The 17,939-nt window shown below is 47.7% G+C and overlaps 1 long non-coding RNA gene across 1 annotated transcript in view; it reads right to left on the minus strand.

Annotated features, from left to right (window-relative positions):
- Positions 1-17,939, minus strand: part of LOC142601598 (uncharacterized) — a 306,344-nt gene that overhangs the window by 86,095 nt on the left and 202,310 nt on the right. Inside the window, exon 7 of the long non-coding RNA XR_012835100.1 lies at positions 6,910-7,051. This is a non-coding gene — a long non-coding RNA (uncharacterized LOC142601598). The remainder of the gene's footprint in view (positions 1-6,909; positions 7,052-17,939) is intronic.

Consider the following 17,939-nt stretch of genomic DNA (forward strand, 5'->3'; position numbering starts at 1 on the left):
GCTGCGTGGCTGTCCAAAGCGCCGCCGGCTCCAGAGCCCCCCGGCTCCCCTGGGGCGAGCAAGGGAACAGCCTTAAGGTCCCCATCCTTCCCCGAGACTCGTGTTGCCCAGCGGTACCAACGCCTGATTTGCCTCACCGCAAAGAAAGGTCCCCGCGGAGCCAGGGACGGGGCAGGTCAGGACGGGAGGCGACGGAGCCAGGACGTTGTTTCCACTCCTTCCCCCCGGCCCCCCTCATTTCTGCAATGTGCCAGCCTACACATTGGAGCTGGCACAGAGGGAAGGCAGCCGGTGCCAGAAAACAAGTCTGGTGCAGATTATTTCCCTGCTGGAGCAACGAGGAAGCCATAGAGACTCCGGGAATCGCAATATGGTTGCTAACCCCATTCCTGCTGCAACACAATCACGCGCTGCTGCTTTCGGGGGCTGGACCGTCTGTAGGCCCTCATCCAGCTCACGGCGCCGAGAGTGGCAAGAGCAGCACCACTGCGGTGGCAAAACTGATTTTCTCAGGCTCGAGCAAAGCTTTTAGGGTGGCACTAATATCTGTACGAGCTCATCCAGTAGCAAGCGGGTTCCAGGTACGAACGGGAGATGTGTGGAGACAGAACCATCTTCTGGTTCCACAGCCAGAAGTAGCAGCAGCAAAGTAAAATGAAACCGGAAGTCAGAGAACAGTCAAAAGGCAATGCAATTTTTGCGGCACCCTGCGCGCGCGCTATGATTTGTCACGCTATTCCGCTTCACGCACCACGTGGACACCTTGTGTCTATGACGTCCCTTTACGCAGGTGATCCGCACCTCTGTCTTGATACAGCATCAACCCCTGCAAATCTGCACTTGAGATCTGTAAGAACGTTAATCCACGGAGCCAGCTCCGTCAGACACACGGCTTATTGGCACGCTTCTCCCTTCCTTTCTCTCTCCAGGGCTGACCAGTCTGCGCCACGGATCTGTGGATCCGTCGGAGGACGCTTTGCCCACCGGCTGTCTCCAGAGGACAAAAGCTCAAGCAACAGCCTCAGAGCCCGCGCAAGCACTCAGCAAAAGCGCGGTTTGGACCTGTGTCAGGCAGGCAGAGCCAGTGTGGTGTGTTGCTTACTCATCTTGCCAACTGACTTAGCAGCAGCACTGATGAATTCATTGCTCTGCGTTGAGGAGACAGGGAAGCAAACAGGGCTTTTGTGAAAGCCCAGAAAAAAAATTGCAGTGACCTCGCACAATTTTTCACACACCTCCGTATCAATCACACACGTCCTGTCCTCATAAGCTGGAAAAGTAGCTCTAATACTAATATTGATGATGCTGTCAAGCCTTCACAATAGGTGCCTGACAGCACCATGTAAGCCAGAGATACGGATAGTTCGGGCAATCAATAGCTTGAGAAAAGCCTCATGTGGAAACCGCCACTCAGTGCAAGTACAGAAGAGACCCAGAAAAGCTTTTTCCTCCCTCCTCCTAACCTTGTAAGGATTAATGCTGAAGCGAGTTACCTACTCTCGCTCTGCTAAGACACACGCTCATTTTCACAAGAGCAGACCAAAAGAATTAAGCCCTGTTTCTGCCAAGGAGCATCTGGGGTTGTGAATTTGCAGCGCTCTGTTGCAAGAAGCAGCTGAACAGAAAGCGGAGGATGTTAACAACCATATTACGCTTCCACCTTCAAGTATGGGAACACTGTGGTGAATTTGCTTGCCATTGCTGGGTTTTCCTCAAATGGCTCTGTAAGCTAACAGATCACCTCAGCAAGAAGCCTGTCTCTGCTCTAAATCTAGGTGCCTTCATTGCTCGATCAAAATATTAATAGCCATGTTGTAAGATCAACATTTGCTTTGCCAAGAGCAATGAATAATGCAAACCGCACCGCCTAAAATCATTATTATTTTATTTAGATCAGAGGCTGAGAGCCACCCTCTGATCCTGTGCCCAAACTGGAAGAAAATGAAGTCCTTTTAGAGCTGGTGAAAGGCAATGGATACAAAGGCACAGAGAACAAACTGCTTCATTCAACAGCAAAACCCAGAAAGTCAACAGCAGCGCCACATTCCCCAAATTCCACACCTGCCAAATAGACCATCTCTATCTTTCCCGTCACCTTTGGAGCCTGTGTACCACAGAAGCTGAGGAATGCTTGTTTCTAGAAGAAAGAAGTTTCCTGGTTTGCTTCTTTCTGAAAGCAGTGACCCAAAACCTCTGTCATAAGTAACAATAATTAAAAGGTGCCATAAGAGGGAGTGTACGGATGATTGCCACTAAAAGGAACATTCTCATTAATTTACTACAGATTTTTAACTTGGCTTCATTAGGACATGTCTGTTGAAGGCCATTTAGGACTCTGGGGACACTCCTGCACTCCAGGCTCCCTCAGTGCCGTCGGGAAGGAGGAAGGCAAGAGAGGTCTGTTGACTGGCGTGCAGTTTGGCCTGGCTAGCCAGAGAAGTTACCATTTTGTCAGCCTTCTAGCCGAGAAAAAGCACCCTCTTGAAATCGGAGACCTGACCGATTGTGCAGCCATTCCATCAACGTCCTTCTGACACTTCCAGTCTCACAAACGCACCAGCTCGGCCCCGACGAGGAGCAACGCGTCAGGCCATCTCAATAGCGACCTTCTTTCCGTGGCATTTGGGCGCATCGCTCCTTGAAACATTTTTGGAGAAACCAATTTCACCAAATGTTTTTCATAGTAACACCCAAAGTTTGCTCTTAAATGTAGCTTTTTAACTGGGACACAGAAAAGACACAGCAGCCCTAGAAATAAATGATAACTAATGATGAGCACTTGGGAGAAGTTCCCTTGTTAAGACAATACCCATAAAGCAGAGTTAACTAATAATTAACAAACCTAGCAGATACTAAGTATGCAGCCTTCTCTAATGGAGCAGAGGACAGGGAAATATTAAAGAACTACTAACAGCTGGCTTGTTAATACTCTGAGAGCCAATTTCTTACATAAGACACAAATGGGAAAGCAGAATTGTAACTACAGTCTATTTTAAGATAAACAGAAAAAAACCCGTCACGAATCATATCTTTTATTATACGTGTATTTTGCAACTATTGGTCCACCCGATTTCCCCGGTTGCCCCTTGCCCAGGACAGATCCAACAGCCCACTGAGAACAGAAACACCCACGGCACGCTGCCCAGCTCCTGTAATGGCCTTTCAGCAGAAGGGCACGTTAAGTTGAGAGGAAAAGGCCCTGTGCACAGGGAAGCTTTTCAACAGACGCTGGCTGACCGTAAGCGGAGACCATCAACCCCTTGAAGCGGGGCAAGGTCCTGCAGAAGGGAGACGCAGGCCACTCGCCGAAGGCATCGTGGGCGACTGCCAGCCTCCTGCAGTCACTGCAGGAATCGGCTTTAGGAACCCACGTCCTAGTGCTACGGCGTTAGAAAAAAATACTTCCATCAAAGCACAGTTTTAAACTACGTTGTTCTTTCTTACAATGAACTCTCAGGAACGCTTTGAGACGCGTGCCTCAAAGCAAGAGGTCTGTGATTTCCTTTTATTTCACAACACACGTAATCTACGAATTGCCTCTGCTTTCATTTTTACGAGCAGCAGGCTTTGCTCCTATGTACGCTTCTGTTCTTATCGCAGTCAGAAAGAAAAGACTCAGGTCTTTCACCAGATACCATCCGGAGCGAGTTATCAGGGTTAAATCCACCCTGGATGGCAAAAGCAAATTAATCTAGGCTGATAAAGCATGAGCCTTTAGTTGCCAGGAATCCGCTAAAGCCCCAATCTGCAGAGATTTATTCCTGCACTTCATTTCAAGCACACAGCCAGCCTGCCTCCCTCCAACCCGGCACAACTTCACCGCATGCCCGTATAGATTTATTTTCTCAACTGAAATGTAAATAAAGAATTTTCTACCTGCTGCTAACACTTAACATGTACCTGAGGAGCTCATACAGTAACGAATCTTTAATCAAAGTAACACTTAATGCACCCATTTGTATTTCACCAAAGCAAAACTGAAAGTGGCACCAATCTTTCAAGTGAATGCAAATCACCTGCATTTCAAAGAGCAAAGTGAACGCAGAGAAGAATCACATGTTCTAGATTATTGCGTGTCTAGAATGTTCTACTACATCCAGAAACGAATTTTTACAGCATGATTCTTTTCATTCCCAAAGATTTTTTTCATTATCGCACCAAAAAGACTAGGTTAGTCAGAAAAGCAGGACAAAACTTTGCGAGCAGACAGATGATGTCTCCAGCCACGGTTTAACTGGGGCTCCTGTGCACTCACCAGCAGCTGCAGATGGCAAGTCACTGCTACCTCACCGAAGCGTTCGAGGAAGCGCGTCCAGATTTAAAGCCCTGGGGCACAGTATCTCCCCGCTTGCACACCTGACGCGGGCAAGTTCGCAGAGCCCAGGACATCTGATTTGAAGCACAGGCTAGATATATTTGTGGAAATAAGCGAGGTCCTGATATTGCTAGTTTCCCCATAGAGCCAAGAAAGAAATATCACTTCTGTCCTGAAATGCTCGTCTCCCCATTGCTAAAGGGAAGACTTGAAGCGAGAGGAAAATAAATACGAGAAGTGCCCTACACGCACAGGGCGGGATGACAGACACCCTAAGATATGCACATCAGATTCAGGAGCCCTCCTGCTCCTTCAGAAAATAAAAGCCTAGTATTTCTGCCCCAGGCAAGGGGAGGTTCCCAGCACCCAGAGCATTCCTCAACTCATTGGTGCCTTAAAAGGCTAACGCCCAACAGACGGCACAGCCGTTTTTCCTTCCACTGCCTCCTCTTCGGATACCAAAGCGCCGTACTGACACGGGCCCTGTTGCGGGCCAGGTGCCGGCAGCGAGGAATCGCCGAGAAAAGCCCACCGTGGCCGGGCCGGAGACAGCCACCAGCGGGAGGAGGATGCTCTCGCTGCCGGCCCGGGGTTGCGGCAAACAGCTCTGGCAATTGGACACCTGTAGCTCCGGGACCAGGGAAAGAAATTCACGTTTTATGACTAGGATCTAAAGCAAATTTTATTGGAAGCTTTTATGTTTGTAGGTTTGAGTAGTTTTTATAGAGAGGAGTTCTGAAAACTGCCGTAAAATTTTGCCTTGGGGGTTATGATTACATTTGTATCTTTCCCTAACTTATATAAATAAAGATGACAGTTTTTACTGTGGAAGCTTAAAAGGTTAGAGTGGTATTTGGTCTGTGATGAACCTTTTATAGATATGATGTTGTAAGAATTTATTCTTAAATATCAACAAAAAAAAATACAACTTTACATTTCTTGATAAAGCAACGGTGATTAGAAAAAGAGCTGTCGAAGAGGTGGAGGCACCGCTAGTGGCTTCCTTCCTGCTAAAATAATGCTTCATTACATTTCTGTTCACTGGAAACTATTAACTAATTCCCATTCTATCAGAGGACAAACATTCTTTCTAAGGATGATGCTTTGTGGCGTCCCAATATTTGATGTGAGATTCACCTCACGCCTGATTTTTGTGGCGAGTTGAATCAACCGCCCTTTATGAAGGACCGGCACCTCAGAAACACCTTTAAATTGCGCTTTACACTTCTGTGAAGCGGAAGTGAGAAACAATACCCGTTGGTTTTTTTTTTTTTTTTACACAGCACATACCAGGCTAAAAACATGGAAGGACTCCATGCCTTTGGCCCCATTACAGTGTTTTTATTAAGAGATCGGTTTAACCGAAACACTCCCAACACACCCGGCATCCTACCAGCCCACCTCTGGGGCCTGTAACAGTGGATCAGGGTCTGGGCTCAAAGTTTCTCCTGTATCACAAGGATGCCCCGTTCCTCACAGGAGGGAATAGTCTTGGTGAAAGGGAAGAAGTCGTCAGCCTCTGCAGAGCTCGATGCCTCCCCGGTCCCTCCGAAAAGCCACCAGGTGCTCTGCTTCTAATGGCTCCTGGCGTACCTTTTCCTGCAATCCTCCCCCCCTCTCTCGTGCCCCTCTCCCCGCAGACACAAGCGTGCCCATAACTAATTCCTCTCCAAAGTTCAGCAGTGACAGTACTGCAAAAGCTAATACTCCCAGTTCCAGGAGCACTCTGCGCTGGTTAAAATGGGCGCTGCAACTTGTCTCTGGGGAGCGAAGCAAACGACAGTGGCGGGGCTCTGGATCAGGATTAATACACTTATTTTGCAAACATGGAACAGATTGTTGGTAAAGTGAACACTTGAACGCTGGAAACGAGGACTATTGAACGCGCTGTCTCTCCTCAACCACAACAGGATTTTAAATTTCAGTAAAAAACAGTGATAATCTTATTTGTTGCAGATAGGATGGCTAGTTAGTGAGGAAAACTCCCTCAAAGCGTTCAGCCTAAGCAGCTCTCAGCCTGTGCGCGGCGTGAGGCACAGCAGGGCTCCGAGCGCTGCACTAGCACAGGCGCGCCCCGCCGCTGCCTTCCAGGGAAAGCGTGCCCGTTAAACCCTGCCTAAGGCCTTCACGAGTTACGTGGTCTTGACCGTGCATCTGAACAAAGCCTTTTGCCCACAAACATGGTATCAGAAAACAAACTGGACACCTTCATTCAAAAATTGCACGTATTAAGACAAGTATTCACATTGAATTAGTGCTCTGCATGACTGGCAATAGATACAAAGTAAAATGAAAGTTAGAGTATCTGAAAAAAAACCCAGTACATCACACAGTGAAACAGGAAAAAAGTTGTGTTATTTATTTATTTTTTTTTCATCTTCTTCTTTCTTACCTGAATTTCCTCAGTTGAATGCTGCTCAAAACAGAATCGTGCGCATGTTCTGGCCATCGGAAAAAACTGGATTTCACAGAACGCCATTTGCGTTTTTGCATCTGTTCGCAGTACTTTATTCAGAGTTCACGTGGGTGTTTTCCTAGCTACCTCTTCACCTGACACAAAGTTCCCTGGTAAGAAAGATTTGAATATCGCTTACCTTAGAATCCTCATCTCCTGTTTCGTCTCACGACTGTAGGCCGGGGTGGTCGTTTCGTGGCCGCGCTGGTCGCCGGAGATACAGCCGTACTGCAGCTTCCAACGCAGAGAGGAGAGCTGGTCCACGAGGCGCCGCAACAGCCCTGCAAAATATACACGTTGGGTCAAACCAGGCCCCCGTAAAATGCTCAAACATTTCAAGATCACAAAAGTGCCGCTCCATGAGAAACATAACTGTACTCGAACCTTTTGTACGAAATAGAATAATGAATTTCGAGCCACTGCGGGCAGCGTGAGAACTCTCTTTTCACAATTCCAGCAGCGTCCCTCCTTTTACTGCCACCTCGCCATCCCTTGTGCCACGTTTTCCCAGGACGGAAGCCCTTGAAAAGCGAGCCCATCCACCGCCGCGTCTTGCCAGAGCGCCTGCTCTCAGCGGGGCTCCAGGCACCACGCTAACACAGCTAGTAAGTAACAGGACGTGTTATGACCGGCGCCTGGCTTTCAAGCAATCATTTAACATTCACGTTCTACAAAACACTTCAACGTATGTCCAAGCCCCACGGATACCCAAGTTAAAACAGTTGCTGAAGCACTCGGTCAAATAATAAAGATTCCTCAAAAGCTTTATTTTAGTCGCACCCATACGCGGGCTTAACAGAGAAAGCCCAGTGGACAGTTACCCTTTAAATACTATCGCACAGCCACCTGGAACATTGGTTACTTTGCAGCAGTTAAAAATTAAAGATACTTTATTATAGCAAATTCATCAGTATTTTTCCTGTTTCCCTCAGGAGTAACCCCGGTCTTACTCAAGCTGACACACCCCTTATCTAGTTAAAAAACTGTTGCCTGGGAGGAATAAGAAGCCACAGGCAGCCGTTACAGCTTCCTCCTCAGAGCGGCTCCCACCTGGCTCCTTCTGATGCCAGGAGTTACTTCAAACAAGATATTCTTGTTTCTAAACCTTACGTTTATCCAACCAGCTAACAGCCACAGTAGCACGGGCATTTAGGGTGACAATCACCGCACACACAGCAAGTGATGAAAAGCAAATGCTGGCATCTAAAAGCTCCTGAGAATTAATATGACTGAAAATTACTTGCATCAAGTATTACCTGGGGAATTAGGGATGCATATTTTTGTTAAGAACCTCATCTGTCTTCAGTATTTCTGGGTGAAGGAAAAAAGTTTAAATCGTCATGTAATTTATTTGTTATGAATTTTCTCTTTGGGTCTTGTTACAGTTATTAATACCTAATTGTTTGAACATCAGGCTTAAAAATGTCACTGACAAGGACACAAAGTTTCATCCCAGGTCAAAATAACAGGAAAAAGAAACTTAGTCCTCATAATTCCAGTTTTTTTTCCTCATTTTAAACAGGAGCCAGTTGGTATAACTTCGGTTATAAGAAATCCAATTATAACGAAGCATTTGTGGGATCTTCCTGACACAGAAGGATTTTGTCGGGATTGCTTTTGCAGTCTGCTATTTTCTAACCATCTCGAAGCAGAGGCAGGCATGTGGAGAGGACAGGGGGAGAGAGCGAGCGCTCAAGCAAAAACCTCAGCCCCTGCATCTGAAAACATTCCTTTCAAAAGAAAGGCTGAAATGAAGCATCAGTCACAGAAAACCACGCAGGAGTGGTTTCACTTTCCTTCCACAACAAAGCCCAATCACACTTCGCACACCGGAAGAACCCACGCTCGCCCTCCTCCCGTTCAATTCAGCCTATTCCAAGAACGGCACCAAACCAGTATCAAACTCATCCGCTGCCGCTCCCGGCGTCCCCAGGCTCTCTGCGGAGCAGGGGGATGCTGCAGATGAGGCAGGGGACCCACCTAGGCCTCATCTCGGAGCACTCCTGCTCGTGTGCCACCCCTAACCCGAGCAGCCCCACGGACAAAGCCTTTGGAGACGGTGAAGCACGACAGTCTGGGCCGTGGTCCCCGGTGCTGGAAATCGCCGCCTGGAACTGCGACATCGTGCTAAGCAGCTGTCTGTGGCGGGAGAAGTCATTTCGGCTTGTCCTCGCGCGAGGACTCCACTGCGGTGTGCACCCGTACGACAGCAGGAAACACCGCCTTGCCCTTGACACCAAAACTCAAGACTCAAAGCTCTACTGGAGGCTGACAATTAGCTATTCCAATAAACTCCTGTAGGTACCCTGAACAGCATATTTTACATATATTGACTGGGCTCAAAGGACTATAGCAGCTAAATATTGCCCAAGGGTAAACAGAGTTTCAGAGACAGCGGAATATTGCCGGCAGCTGGAGGCCGAAGGCAATATGCACAATCAAAGGAGCTATCGTTACCTTAGGCCGTTTTACTGCTGCTGTCTCCAGGGACAGCCACTGCTTGTTGATCGTCCTTAAAAGTGTTCCTCTGGACGCCGAAGACTTCCTGCGCACGAGGGCTTTGTATATAAACGCCACGCGTCTGCAGGAAGCTTTCCAGCGTGGCAGCCTTCTGAGGTGGCGCAGCGCGAGCGGCTGCCCTGGGACTCGGTACCAGAACTCGCACCCGCAGAGGCGCAGACCACGCCCGCAAGCCCGGATGCTTCGTCATAGACCGAGCCACAGCACCTGACGCGCCACTGAACGGGAAGGGACGCAACAGGGCACGCAAAGTTTCTATCTGGGGTCCGGATTAAGTCGGCAAGTAAGAAACGCCACGGCACGGTAACACGGCTGCGGCTGACCGGGGACAGCAACGCTGTGGCCGCTTGGCCTATTTGTTGGCACTTGAGACGCCTCCCACCCGCAATACACAACTCTTAACGAGCACATCAGTGCAGTTATTTTATTTCATCATTTTTAACTGAACAAATACAGAATTATTCCTTATCCCATAAGCCAAAAGGTCTTCTAGGAATGCTAACCAAATCTTCCCAATTCGATTACGTAGGCCACGTGCTTCTGAAGCACCGGCCCGTTCCTCTTCCCACACATTACCACACGTAGAGCAGAGGAAGCTACGGAGAAGGGCAAATCTTAATGCCGGCAGGCAAACTTTAATACTGATGGTGTATTCTCTCAGTTTATTACACTTTTTGATAAAGCCTGGCCGCTAAAGCGGTCAGTAACCTTCACGACCCAGCTGTACGTGAACCCCAGCCGGCATTTTCCATCGCGCTGCCTGCAAACACCAAACCTCCACATACGCTCTTAATGGCAGAAAACCGATTCGTGTTTTGTTGCAGATGCATTATAGGCACTGCATCCTCCAGCTAGCAAAAGGGCTGTTTTAGTTAACCTTTAGGATTTCCTCATTAAACTGAGTAAGCTGTCACTTTGTCTTTTTTTTTTTTTTTTTTTAAATTCCTGCCTTCAAATTGATTGTTTGGTGACAAAGAGCTAAAAGCAGATTTACTATGTGGCATAGAAACCAGAGTCCAAAAAAAGTCAATTTTTACAGGCGTACTTGTTATTTATTGTTTTTATTAGGTCACTCTTGATTAGTGTTGTCATTTAAAAAAAAAAAAAAAAGGCAAAATAACCAGGATAATGACTGGAGCAATGTCCCGGAGGAGTTCAGGGGTCCAAGGAGCCCCCAAAACTCCTTTGCTCCTTACCACCGTCCGTGCTTCACTTCAGAGTTATTTTCCTCCTCGTCATCAGACGCATCAAGCGCACGCTGGGGGTATAAAAACGGCTACGGGGGCACGACCACGTGGCAGAGACCGCTCTACACGCAGCAAACGGCAGGCATCCCGGCAAGAATTGCAGGGCCTGTGCCTCCACCGGCCCGGCCGCTGGGCTCTCCGGGTCTCGCCCCCCTCACACGGGGTGTGCAGACAGGATGATGAAAGCTTCAGGGAAGAATTTTTGCCAGCGTGTATCTTTTTACTATTGTTACAGGGTGGCATCTCCAAAGAGCAAGGAGAGGGTGCCAAGTTTATTACTACCCAAGTTTTATAATTTACAACCTGCACAACTGAAGGCTGAAAACGCAGCAATTTTGCAGGGTAATTCTGGGAAGTAACCATCCTGCAGCACCAATTATTAAAACCACTTGCACACATTAAAGCTATAAAGATTAAAAATATAGCACACTTTTCATTAAATATGAATGAAATCATGTAATATGTATTATATACCAGTGCAACGGCCAGCCGCTTGTGCTTCAGCACAACCCTGCGGAAGAACTGCAAACCCCAAGTCCCAAATCAGCACGCATTTTGTCAAAGCCTAGGAACAAGTTTGTCATGCAAAATAAACACAGATGTTCCAAGCACCGACTGTAGCTTTCGGGCGATGGCGAGGAAAAGAAAGCGCTTTAGGAAAATATGCCTCTCAGTGCAAGTCTACCGGCTCTACACATACTGTACTTCAGCATCAGCTGAGGTTAGAGATGAGTCATTTAAAGGACATATCCTGTTGTTGTTTTTTAATTTGGTTTGCTGTTCATTGTATTTTTTCCTCAATACTCTGGCTGGAAACCTATTCAAACGGCTCCCCGTGCTGACGTGCCTGGCACGCTTTGGTGACACAGGCACTCTTTCGCATGGTGCTCACTAAATCTGCTTCATGTTTCAGAAAGGCTAGAGTTTATTACCACCTCAGGCCTTGCTTGGCTTTTTTATTGCAATTGTTTTCCTCTCTTCCCTCATTCCGTTCCCCAGAGAAATGAATCATTTTCTATTGCGCCACGCACAGGAACATCTTTCAGTTTCTCCAACTACCGCGTGCAACTCCCTGCAACACTGTTGAGGCGCACGTACACCCGTACGCAATTATGCGCCCGTACAACGCGTGCGCTCACACACACAATGACATCTCTCAACTTTAAGCCCAGTTTTGATATTTTTCTAGATAAAAGTATAGTCAGTGTTTCCTGGTAGAGCTAATATCAACTGAAGCTATGGGGAAAAAAGTTAGGACTCTGCCTTTAAATGACTTTTTTTTTTTTTAACATAAGCCGCTGTAGTCATAATGAGCAATAAAATCGGCTGACTTAGGCATTGAACGTAAAATTACTTAGCCTTACGCAAGAAAGGCGGTCAGGCTATAAAAGACGCTAAGCGGAGATCCAGTTTCTCAGCTCGATGAGAAGGTCAGAAACACGTTTTTCTCAAACACCAAGTCACCCCGGATTCTGATGCAGCAGAAGATAAACGCACAGGCACGAGTCCCACCCGCTTGGCCGTTTCACCGAGCCGAAGGCAGGCTTTTTCCTCCAAAAATTCAACACACACTGAAACCAGTTCAAGGCCAAGGGGCTCATTCTTCTGGAGGATGAAGATGATAGTCCTCCACAATACGTTCCTGTACTGTCTACAACACTGCTGAGATCAGTCCCTTGACTGATGCTCTGCTGACCCTTTCCTTCCCTTGACTTCAGTTCAGCATGCAGTGCTGGGAACCTCACCGACCAGAAACTGGGGCACGTTTGCGCCGTCTGTCACCATCTTCAGCCAAGGAGCACGGGAAGGGACCCAACATCCTCATCCGCCCTGGCTTGATTCGACAGAAAAGGTCCACGCTGCACGATTAAAACTGGTAGCGAGGTTTCCGTGCTCTTCTGACTCACTGCAAGACACTTGCAAACGGCTGCAGAGAAAATGGCATTTGGGTGTACCAAAAGGAGAAAACGATACCTGATGTGACTCAGAGGTACTCGTTCATCAAAACTGACTACATACTTGATTTAGACGATATACATGCAGAAAACAGGGAATAAAACTATTGCAAAATTAAGCTAAGATCATCCTGCACTGAAAATACTCTTCAGGGATTAGGATCAAAGCATTAAGTTCAGAAACCAATCAAGAAAACCCACAACCCTACTGAACTCCAAAGAAACTTGGAGCATCTGCCCAAGCTCTGATAGAATTACAGTCTTCAGTCCTGGTTAGGGCCCCAAGTCAGTAACACATCAGGCAAACAACGAGCTCACATACACACCAAGCTCAACATCTTCATCAACATCCTCATGCTGAAAGGCCCGACGGCACAACCGCAGGGGTGAGCAACGCTAGTGGCAGCAGCGAGGTAATGCCTCTGAAAGCCCCGGCAGGGCCGCTACGCTGCTCTCAGGCACATTACAATAATGTAATTTAATTCTGCTCCCTACGCTTAATAAGCTTGTCTAGCATATGCAAGGGTACGCCGATGAAACCGTCCGCACAAGGGAGGTTTTTCTTCCTATTTTAGTTATGCCACAGCTTCAGCCTCGACAAGGACCGACGGACGTAAAAAGAGGGAAACAAACCACCTACCTTAGATCTTACCCGACTAACCTAAACTAAGCAACAGAGCTTGAATTTCTGGTATATGGACTAGTGAATTTGCCTGGAAATCCACAGATGAGGGAAGGAGAAACAAAGAAAAGTTCATCGAGTAACTTCAAAAACATAAACGGGTGCAGGAAACCTGGGATTTACTGCAAAGATTTACTATGAATCGAGTAAGAGGTTAAAGTTGTCAAGTAAATTACTCGCAGAACACTCTGCTCCCAGCCCTAGCTAGCAGTAGTGAGCCTGAGACAATGGATAATTCATTACCCGCGCATCTCTGTCTGAGCAGGGCAACACAAGTCATTTGGCGTCTGTAGACCTAATTAGGTGTCATTAAACAGACCGATGCTCATTTGCCTGCTGCATGACCGAGAAAGCAATTTGTTTGCGCGATGCAGTTGCAAAGGGGAGAAAAGCGTTAAAATTCGCTTTAACTTTGCGCAACCTGGGGTGGGAGTCGGGGGGATTCAACGCGGGACAGGTTTTTAGCCCCCTACGCCGCTCGTGTGAAGAGCGCAAGCGCGCGTAGCTTCCTACATTCAGTTTGCTACTGAAAGCAGCAGGCCCCGCACAAAATGCACCAAAGCGGTGGAGATCTGGAGGGAAGGAAGCACAAAATCCCAACATCTGGAAAAAAACCCTCCTTAATGAGGTATTTTACACCTTTCTGTGTTTTACGCACTGCTGCTCATTACAAGAGACGAACATAAGCCAGAGCCCAGGGAGGTCAAGGTAACGTTCCTACAGAGTCATTCGGGTGCTTCAACATAGGTGTCGGGTGCCTCTCCGCACAGCCCAGAGGCACCCAAACGGAACGTGATGCTCAGCACCTACCTTCCGGCGCCTGAACTACTGCCAGCGTGGTTTCGGCGGGCTCCGGCTGTAGCTCCCCATTGCCTCTGTAGTTAATAAACACTCTGCTGCAAGACCAAGTTAGGAGAGACACTCGCAACACTTCCTGCTTCTGTTTGCGGGCAAATACTTTTTTCTACTGAACATTTCAGCCGGAGCCCTAGAGCGGAAACAATCCAGTGTTTTGAAGCTGCTCCAATACAGGGATTCTGCTCTGATAAGGATATTCTGCTAAATCCAAGGTCTGTTTGTGGTTTGGGGATGTATCCTAAAAAGCATAGAACCAAATATTTTTGCCCTATCTGAATCGATATCCTGTTTGGTTTTCTTTGTACTTTGAATATTTACCAATGTACCAGAAGAACGGACGTTGCTGTCTCAAGCACGTACTTCCTTTTTCTACGGGGTGATGTACACGTTCCAGCTAACGTATAAGGACATTTACCAGGCAGACCCAGTTTTGAATCTGGATGAAGGAACACCACGTGAAGATGCTTCGATAAACCGCTCAAGCCACAGAGCAGTAAAAGTTTGCAGAATTACTGCTAGCTAAGGGAGCGAGGTGGTATCCCAGCATCAGAGGAGTCCCGTATGCACGCCCATAAAGCTTTAACTCAGGGTCCTCGTTTTCGGCTGGGATAGTGTTAATTTTCACAAGAAGCAGGGAGGGGACACGGCCAGGACAGCTGACCCAAACTAGCGAAAGGGATATTCCATACCATACGATGCCATGCTCAGCATGTAACTGGGGGCGGGGAGCCGGCCGGGGAGGGGGGGATCACTGCTCAGGGACAGCCACATTGGGTTCCGGGCAGTGAGCAAATTGCATTCTGTATCATCCGCCTTGTTCATTCTGTTCTAAGTACTGTTGTTGCTGTTTCCCTCTCCCTTTGCTGTCCCAGTAAACCTTCCTTATCCCAAACCACAAGTTTTACCCTTTTCTTCCGACTCTCCTCCCCACCCCACCGGAGCGGAGGAGCGAGCGAGCAACCGTGTGGGGCTCAGCTGCCGGCCGGGGCTAAACCGCGACACTCGGCCCAGCTATGGCAGTCTTTTCCGAGCTAAGTAAAATATTGTCTGTACTGTTTTGACTCAAGTCAGCAGTGAAACTGTTACTGGTATAGTTTCATTTACCAATAAAAGAAAGAGTAAACCCAAACATTTTCTTTCCGAAAACTGAACTACGTTTACATTTTCATCAAGACATCAGTTCAAACGTGACCTTGACAGAAATAATAATCAACAGCCCTTAAATACACTCAGGGCAAAACGTAAGGGGACAGGGAAAGACGAGGAAAGGAATTCAAGTTTGCATGTATGCAAAGGAAACGACGTTAATTTCCTACACGAAATCTTCCCTTTTTTTAATTTACCTCTTTACCGAGCCATATAAACCAAGATGCCTTCTCTCAGTTCTCTCATCAGACAGGAAGGTACACAGTATCTTACAGACTGCCTGATCAGTAAAGGCAGGTAGGCTTCCTTAGAAGCTGAACCAATTTTGTCTTCAACCAAAACTGAACCAGATCATGCTACTCCATGAAAAGCACGTGTAGTGGCCGCAGACTACATTTGTCCTATCGACCCTCTGGTTACTTGCCTACATCATATTTGTGGTGGTGGTGGCAGCCATTATTCCTTAATAATGGCCGGGGTCCGGGCAAGGCTCTGTAAACGCATTCAAAAAAGATGGTCCTTGCCACGAAGGACTATTGGTCTGACATGAGATACGACGGCTCTGGTTACTCTACGCCTGCGCTGTCCTCCGAACACTATCACTGCTGCTAGCACGAGCATCTTTTGCCATTTGCTACTGACACTGATGCAGATAGAAACAAAGTAAAAAGACTAAACATGTCTCAATTTGTCTGTTTTCTGCCAACATACTACTGGACCCAACCCCAGCCTTGTATCTTCCACATGTTCCTGCCTCACTCAAGACCGCATGACAAAAGCCGTCATTGCTTTCTAGTATCTTGTTTTACAGTTTGTGTTTGGTGCATTGCCGCTTCCTTTATTTACCGAAGCTTTACTTAAAGCCTCTCAGGATTTGCAGCTTCAAGCTCTCCAAGATGCTCTTGGGAGTCGTGGTGCCCAAACACCACCACATCTCACCTACTTAGCCCACTGGCATCGTATGGGACCCGTATTAGGCCTGTTTCTCTAGAGAGGGGGATCTGAAGCAAAGAGATGTTACGATGAAAATGCCCCTTACTCCCAAGTACCCAAAATCTGAGATGCCAAGAACTCTCCATTTTTTTATATAGCACATCCTAAATTCCAAGCCCGGCTCCCCCTGAATTCAGACCGACTGTAAGCATTCCTGCGGAGCGCACCAAGGGAACGATGGGTGTGCTGACGACCTCCTGGAACGAGACGGCCAAGACAGCACTCGCACAAAGACCGTACCGTGCGCAGGAACCGGTTCCAGCTCACGGGGAACCCTTTCTTCCCCACGCGGCAGTCCCCCGACACATCCACTGTGCAGCTTTCACACCCGCGGGCCCTCTCAAAGATCCCTTAATGCCACTGCCCCGAACAAGCTGCTCCTGCATGTACACGAGAGCTCTGCAGAGCAGCGTCTTGTAAGCAAGACGCGCAAGATCAAATTCCAGCAGTTTGGGCAGCCTCCTTTCTGGTAATTTTTACCTATTTAACTTAGCAGGTAAAACCCCTCCGATACGCAGGGGACCGTGAGTTATAAAAAAAGTGAAATACAGATATATTGCTACGCGATATTCCGTTATCACTGATGTCTCTCCTTTCTTTATTATAGTTAGTATTGTTCAGCTGACAAGAAAAATCTCCCCGTACAAGCATTTTCTAGGCTACTGCAAAGGCTGAAGCAACTCTCGCTTTATTAATTAACTATTAATTATAAGGCACTAAGTCATACACGAACTATAAAGTACTCCCTCCAGCTCTTCTCAGACACTAGCACGGCTCGGGCTTACGCTTTTGTCGCAAGGACGCAAGATGGTTTTTGTCAAGTTCTGGCCGTTGTGGCCAGGAATATCTTGGCTTTGGTCTTTCAGGGCACTTATTGGCTTTCGGGATCACAGAGAACAGCTGCAAAACCCACCACAAGGAAGGACAGTTTTCGGTTTGGTTCCTGTGAACCTTCGAGCCTAACTCCGGAGGCCAAGCGGGACTAGGACCAGCTCCCCCCTTCAGGCCGGGGGTTCGTCGCGCTCTGACACGCAGTCGCCCGAGTTAAGTACAGACTCGGGGACGGCTGCGTCCTCTCCTCTTACGTAATTAAACCTTTGCCATCAAACCCCTGCAGTGCTCGATTATCCACAATCTTCTACTACAAGCATGCATCGGTCACGCTTTGCACTTGCTTGCATAGGCAATAAGCTTCATCAGGCCAGATTCTCAGCTGGGGCGTTCCTCAGTTAATAAACTGAACTCTGTCGAGCTGTTTTACACCAGCTGCTAATGTGGCTTCTTGGTCTTTGTTTTTAATTGCCAGCTAAACATAATCCTACAGATGTGTACTTTGGACTTGCTTCCACTAATCCCTTCAGCTTGGAAATGGCCAACAAAAGGAGAAAAGGCAAGAGCCAGTTCACTTTACCCATCCACGGGTCTGCCGGTCACGTTCTACCGACTCACGGCCCAAGGTGAGGCACAGTGGCAGGACTTCACCTCGCCCGCTCCTTGGGAAAGCCACCCATAAAGTCCAAGCAACTGTTACCGATTTCAGGAGGCACAAGACAGCTTCCATTTTCTCCTGGCAGAGAAAATTGCAGCCAACGGCTTGGTTTTTAGCCAGAACCGTACATATGGATAAAATGGGGTCACCTCCCGTTCTCAGGAATTCAACGTTCACGCACAGCTGGTTGAGCTGGACTGATACCAGTGCACGATGCACCAGCGAGGGCGGTACTGCATCTCTTAAGCTATGGAAGAAACAGAAAGGGTAAAGGGAAAA

Source organism: Balearica regulorum, chromosome 4, assembly GCF_011004875.1.
Source record: "Balearica regulorum gibbericeps isolate bBalReg1 chromosome 4, bBalReg1.pri, whole genome shotgun sequence".
NCBI lineage: Eukaryota > Metazoa > Chordata > Aves > Gruiformes > Gruidae > Balearica > Balearica regulorum.